The sequence below is a fragment of the Sinocyclocheilus anshuiensis genome, unplaced genomic scaffold, assembly GCF_001515605.1.
Source record: "Sinocyclocheilus anshuiensis isolate Anshui unplaced genomic scaffold, SAMN03320099.WGS_v1.1 scaffold86, whole genome shotgun sequence".
NCBI lineage: Eukaryota > Metazoa > Chordata > Actinopteri > Cypriniformes > Cyprinidae > Sinocyclocheilus > Sinocyclocheilus anshuiensis.
The window spans coordinates 1,343,255-1,350,897 of record NW_015547662.1 but is presented as its reverse complement, the minus strand read 5'-3'; positions in this window follow the sequence as shown (position 1 = coordinate 1,350,897).

Here is a 7,643-nt window from a genome sequence, read left to right as displayed (position 1 = left end):
CCGCCATATATAACTTAAAAGCGGTTTGAGCAACAGGTCTAAAAATTGCAATCCAGTTAATTTCAAGTCTCTATAGGGCTTGGGTCCCTCCTTTAATGTACATTTCCCTCCCAACCCTTTTAAAAGATAATAGCACACATTCTCAGTAACACTGGAAAAAAAAAGTGTTGTAGTGTTTACTTTGAAACAATTCACACTCAGAAATTGCTAATAAATTTCACAAATATTTACAAAGAAATAGCAGGTAAATGAAATAGCATGAAATAACATGAACTGGAATAGTCGCCCATTTTTTTGTGCAACTGCATGATTTATGATATGTGCTTAACTTTCAGTTAGGAGTTTGTTCAAATCACTATCCCTAATTATGAGCAATACGTATGAGTAAACAATTAGTCCACACAAACTTTAGCAAGTTATACTCTATCTGAAGAGTTTTAATTTATTTATACATGGTTCAAATCAAAGTGTATTCCCTTGTGAGAACCTAAAACACAACAAGGCGGGCTGTTAGGCACAGATCGTTTTAAGGAAGCAATGGAAAATAACATTTATGCTAATGTTTCACAGACAATGAGCCAAGACAATAAACAAGGTGTGTTTTGGGTGTGCATTTCCTCCGTTTTACTGGCAGCTCAAAACTAATGAACTCATTCCGCAGTGAAGCTCCTTGCAGCCTACCTATTCAAATTCAATTAAAGCTAGAATTACTCAAAATAATCTCAACTGGCAAAACCTCTCTGGTGTTTGATTTATTTAGCTTGATTCTAAGTGGATTTCCAATTTCTGCCGTAACTGTCCATTGGTTTACTGTTTTCCTTACCTCAAAAATGAAAAGGCTGCATTCCAGAGCAGCTGTCATTGGCACACTTTTCATCCTGTTGGTATGTGAAAGAAGCTAATGAAAATATGCAAGCTGTATTCATTGTTGTTGCATTGCAAACACATGACACTCAAATTAGACATATTTGGTTTATTCAAGGTAGAAAAACACACAAAACAACTAAAAACCCTTTCAATTACCACAAAAGTGAGAGAAAAGATAAATGTTTGCATTTGTGTGTAATGTATTGCTTATATGCAAAGATAAATTCAATGATTGTGTATTTATGAAGCTTAAGAAATTAACTATTTTTTTCTAATTAAATATTTTTTTTTTCCATATTAAAAAGTTTGAAACATAAAAAAACTAATGGCGCTTTTAGGGAAAAAAATTAAATAAAAATAAATAAATACATGAATGAATGAATGTATGTGAGATTGTTTTATTTTACATGAAGCGGGTCACCTCATTGAAGCTGCCATTTTAAAATCTTGTGACTCCAAATACTTCTCTCTTTCATTAACTCTACAATAAGTAAATCCACTTCACCGGCTAATTACTTTTTGACAGCAATATCATAGAAATATATACCGCAAAATTGGAAGTTCAAAGACAACATTCTAAAGATGGCTGCACACTTGTTTCAGGTCTATATCGCTGTCATGTGATCTATCTTATGTTCAGAAATACAGTGATTTTTCAGAATAAAAAAAAACATTTTCTTCTCTCTTTTTTTATGTATTACCAGGTTTGCCATTGTGACGACTCAAACTTGGAATGTAGTTGGAAAGAGTTATGCAAATAATGAAACAGAAGAATATGTTCAGAAATATTCTTTATAAGTCCAAGTCGGCTGCAGTATCAACCAGTGCAACATTAAAAAAAAAACATTTTGGTAGTCTTAATATATGCAAATTGCATAACAATCATTCCTATGCATACATGTCTGAAATGTAATCTTCTGAAAATCCTACAAAATCGAACCGTGCTGCATGCACTGCATGCACAAATACTGTTAGTTACAGCAAATGAATGTTACAGTGGTTTCGGGCAGCGTGGGAAAACAACCCAAGACATGAGCCTTTTCCTTTGTTTCTTTGAGATGGGGTCAGAATCGATGTTCTCACAGAACTTCTTGTACCTTCCTATTGAATCAGACACAGCGGATGAAGGCAGTGGCAGTGGAGATCGATCAGTCTGAGTCAGTAGGTAACAAACTTTCCCATCTGCTGAGAAAAGTCTCTCTGAAATGAACTCACAAATGATAGTAGGCATCAATTAGCAAGTTAAATTCTCAATTATGCACATCTGCAAACTTAGCAAGGTTTGAACCCGTGTGAAATTCATTTCATGCATGAATGACAAACAACTCTACTTTTCGCAAGCTGTTAGATGCTAATGTCTGCCTTGTGAATTTACAGCGGATTTAATACAGTAGTGAATAGCATATAAGGCTACGTTTCTATTCAGCTTTCAAGCCCTCCGGCGAAGCTCATAAAATATATATATTTTTTAACATTATTTATGAGTTTTTTGCCTTTATCGGATAGTGAACAGAGACAGCAAAATTGATTTGCAAGCGAAGGAGTATGGGTTTGGGATATAATGCAGACCAGATCTGAACCAGCATCCATGTAAGCATTTCTGACAGCAAAGGGTAAAGGCTTATTTTCTGGGTGCACAAAATGGTTCCATCTCGGATGCCTTCAGTAATATCTGGCCTTTATAACATGACCTGGTAGATCTAAATGTCACTGTCTGGCAGAGTGAATGCTGTACACTCAACACAGTCAGGTTTAGGTTTATTGGTATAGCGCTTTTCACAATACATATCATTTAAGCAACTGAAAAGACTTTTACTATATTATGATATGAATCATTAACTTGATAGACAACTACCCATTTTGTGGTACATGATTGTGGTCAGGGGCGTCATGCACTCATGATTTTTGAGGGGGCACGTGGGGGCTGGGGGTCATACTTGTCATGTGACACAGCAGCCACGATAGGACTGCATAACTGACATAGGTTTATGTTTTGTTTTTTTTTTCCCCTTTTTATTCGAAATATTTCCAAACGTGTTAACTATATCAGGAAATGTCTCGATTCTCAAATATGTGTAAGTAAATGCGTTTTGCACCTTTATAGATTATGTTATTTGATCAATAAATGGTGATGGGCAAAGTAGACTAATAGTGTATGCTACTCTATTAACTACACACAAAAACCCGACTTTTTACTTAAGTACCAGATATGGCTGTCATGCCATAAAATATTTTTAATACGACTGACTTTGTATGTAATGTGAAGGTAATAACAATAGTGTATGTTAATAATTATAACACTTTCATTTAACAGAGAGCAAAGAAGACATCAAATAACATTTTCATTTAGTCTAGCCAGAGTTCAGGCACTCTCAAAACTTAAGCTGTTTACACTATGAAATGAATATCTTACTTACATTCGTAGGCACATCTGCACTTTATTGTTTCTGATGAGAGAACTCGCCAGATAATTCAGTCAGCGAGCAAGTGAACAAAACACCGCGTTTCGTCGATGACTCATCTGAACGTCTCTGATTGGCCATTGCATTCATAAGCTCAACAGAATCGTGTGTGATTGGTTATAATGCAGCGCTGTAAAAACGCATCTGTCTCTGGCTCAGCGCCAGCCAAAGCGAGAACGCGGAATTGAATTTAGCAGCTGATGCTGTGCCGCACTGAACGATCTAATCATACCGGTGTGATTGTATGAAATATAAAAAATATTATTCGGCTATTTTTTGTCTTTTGGAAGCTGCATTCAAAATCCACTTGGCTCAGAAATCTGAGGGGGCACGTTGAATGTGCATGAGGCCTCTGATTGTGGTCATATCGCCAACCTCCAAGCGTTTTTATTAGGGAGCTGATAGAAAGTTATTTCATAATTCTTCTCTATCACTGACAACTTCATCTTTCGTTTTAAAACAAATCTGATTCATTCACTGATTCATTCATGTTTGTGAATGTTACATCATTAGTGTTATATTAATATTATTCATGTTATACTATTGTAATATTTATTAGTTTTGATCCCCCTCAAATATTTCTATTAAGCTTAATTTTCAATTTTAGATTAAACTCTCTTAAATAGCTATCGGGGCGACATTTCTAATGTTCCTTTAAAGGGGTCATATGATGCGATTTCAATTTTTCCTTTCTCTTTGGAGTGTTACAAGCTCTTGGTGCATAAAGAAGATCTGTAAAGTTGCAAAGACTAAAGTCTCAAATCCAAAGAGATATTCTTTATAAAAGTTAAGAGTCAGCCACACCTACCTAAAACGGCTCGTTCTAACACGCCCCCACATGTCTACATCACTATGTGGGAAGATTTGCATAATGCCGCCAAAATGTTCACGCAAAGAAAGAAGGCGTAACTTTTATTCTCGCTGTAGTATTGTTATTTATTGTTTATTATTATATATATTTTTTCTTTTAATCTTTTTCTTTAATTTTCATCTAAAATGTGTATTTTATTTCAGTTTTGTTTCAGTTAGCAAAAACAATTTTTAAGTTTTTACTTTAGTTCCAAGCACAAGTAAACATTATTTGTTTGCAAATTAAGTGGATGCATTTGAAATACTGTTGCTTTTTCACGAATTTCAACATTTCTAAATTTTTTTTTCTTCTGTCTTTAAATTTTTTTAAGTTCAGGTTTTTCATCTAAAATTTGTTATTTCATTTCAGCTTTGTTTCAGTTAGCATTTTTAAAATAGTTTTATTTGCGTGATGACCATAGCATCTCTTTAGGCTCGTTTGAGATGGCAAAAGTCTTTCTTAAATGTAGATGATATACGCAGTTTATTGAGGACCAGCAATCTCCACAAGCAGAAGCAAACATTCACGTTATTTTTTTTGCCAATTAAGTGGATGCATTCAAAATATTCTTGCTTTTACATGATGATGGATACAACGAACGAGTAATCCAGTGTGTCTATTATTAAATTTCCATTTCTTTTATTATTGTTCACAAAGACACGCTTTCATACATATGATTAAAGGTTTTTGAATCACAGAGTGAAAACAGCAGAGCCTAGCGTAATACCAAGTGTAAAGGAGGTCACGACTGAAACGCCACTAGTTTCTCTTCCGCTAGCTTGCACCAGTCTAACTCCATTTCTCTTCATACCACCATCTATTATAATGACTGGCTCGGAGGAGGTCTGTGTTTGTTTCTTGGCATGCAGGTGGGTGGCTCATTCTCACGGGTACAATTTATCCTGGCACTCAAGGCTTGGGTTCCTCCCAGTGAGGTCATGTTGTTTCCTTAGATCTGAGAAAGTAATCTCCCATTGTTTCTCTTCTATATGCAATTCCATTCGATCAGGTGGAAAACTAGGCTCAGATGTGACATCTACGGGGAAAAGATGCAAATAACAGTCCTGAATCATTGAAGTTTTTCAGGCATTCTGTCACTGCGGTGACTTCTTGCCTTCCCAACAGGTCCCCCATGATGTGTGTGTGTCATTAGGACTGCCTATTAAACATGTCATCACAATGGCAGCACCAGAGCAGCCTGTCTCTTTGGTTATCACTGAAGCATATCCACGCTAAGACTATGTGATGGGGTCCCTCAGCTCAGCGAACATTACCGACTGCATCATATTCGGCTGCCGTTAGCATTAGTCTTCAATGACACGGGCTGCCGATGCCTTTTACAAAGAACACATATTAATTTTAAACAATTAGCAATCTATCTATCTATCTCATGTTGTGTGCTGAAATAGCGTGGGTGGATTAAATCAATCACACATGGCTAACTCATATTGACTTGGGCCATTTTTGCTATCAAACCAAGCGTTATTTAAAATGTCATTTGTACACATCTGGGGCTTTCGGCAGGGAAAACATTGAGTAGACCAATGGAGTGCTTTAATGTGGCACTTTTTAAGTGAAGCAGAGGACAAATATTCTCCCCAGAGACTTCATGGATCATGAAAGTATAGTTTGTTCCAGCTAAGCACTTTAATTAATTAATGCTTAATTAGTGTTGATTTAACACTAAATTGAATCCATATGTGGAAGTGAGGCCCTCTCATTGATTTTTATAACTCTTGGCCGTCAGTATGTGTGTCAATGAGGGAGAAAGACAAAACAGAGGAAACGTTTTATTTGGTTTGTTAAAACTCCTAATATTGTGTAATTTAACACAATAAATATAATGCCGATAATCAGTTTAGAGACTGGCAGGTGATACTACGCTAAGTAGTAATGCTATACATATCATAGACATATGTTTATGTAAAAAAAAAAAAAAAAAATAAAAAAAATGCACATTTAATTTATCTATTATAAGATTTATGTAGTCTTGTTCACTTGGCTGTTTCCTTATAAAGATCCAGAAATGTGTCAAGCTTTTCGTCAGGTGTCGTTTTTAACATAGATATGCATAGGTAGATGCCTCATTCGACAACTCCAAGTATGAAAAAAAAAAATAAATAAATAAAATAAAATATATATATATACACACACTAAACCTAGAATTAATTTAGGGGCCACACTTGTATTGTTTGTGGTCAAAACAGACCATAAACTCATAATAATTGTATTTTTATGAAATGTACTACATTTCAATGTTTTTCATACATATATCCATCTGTTGGAAAAAAAAGAATAAAGAAAATAATGGGTAATGCCATGGTGTAACCACTAGATGCCTATATATATCCATATATATTCAGAGCAGTGTATTCCCAAGTTACTGAGAATAGTGTTTCCATACATATTTACTTATTTTATTAGGTTTTGTATTTTGAATGTTTACATAATTTCTGCATTTTGGATCAATTAGTGTACATTTAGCCTTTTCAGATAAAGTTCACATATTGTGTGTGTGTGTGTGTGTCATATCATTCCAGTGAAGTGAAAGTAAAAAAGTTAAAAATATGAACCAAAATAAAATAATGTTCGATCAAAATATGTTGGTCTAAAATGACCGAACAATTGTTAAATACTTAAAGGGGTCATATGATGCGATTTCAAGTTTTCCTTTCTCTTTGGAGTGTTACAAACTGTTCGTGAATAGATAAGATCCCTAAAGCTGCAAAGACTAAAGTCTCAAATCCAAAGAGATTCTTTATAAAAGTTAAAGACTCATCCACGCCCTCCCAAAACGCCTCATTCTAACACGCCCCCACATGTCTACGTCACTGTGTGGGAAGATTTGCATAACACCGCCCAAATGTTCACGCAAAGAAAGAAGGCGTAACTTTATTGTTGCCGCCGCCGCCATGCTGTGAAGACGCTGTGTGTTTCGTTGCGAAAGCGAAAATACTTTGTTTGGCCTTCCAAAAAAAGACACGACTAGAAATCAGTGGTTAAGTTGTATTTACAACACTGTTCCAGAACAGTTCAACCCAAATATTCAGATGTGTGCAGCGCATTTATGGAGGACTGTTTCCTGATCCTGTGAGAGTAGACTACAATGCCGGCTGTTCTGACTCACAGTCTGTAATTACATTTTCATATTTAAAGGATTTGCCACTGATGATTCAAACGCGAGTCTTGAACAGTGTAGAGTAGCGCTTGTTGTTTGTAATTTCTCTTATCACAAATGCAGACATGATTTTATATTTACGCGGCATGATGCAACGCAACGCGTAAAAAGACAGTATAAGTCATTATAATCCGTAATTATGTCCCCACTGGATGCAACGAATGCCTCGTTTATAATGGGTTTTAATGTTTTTGTCTCGTCGCTCCAGCCTGGAACACGGCATCACAGTATGGTAAGGGACGTAACATTTCCGTCTCACGCTTGAGGTATTCAGCCAATCACAACG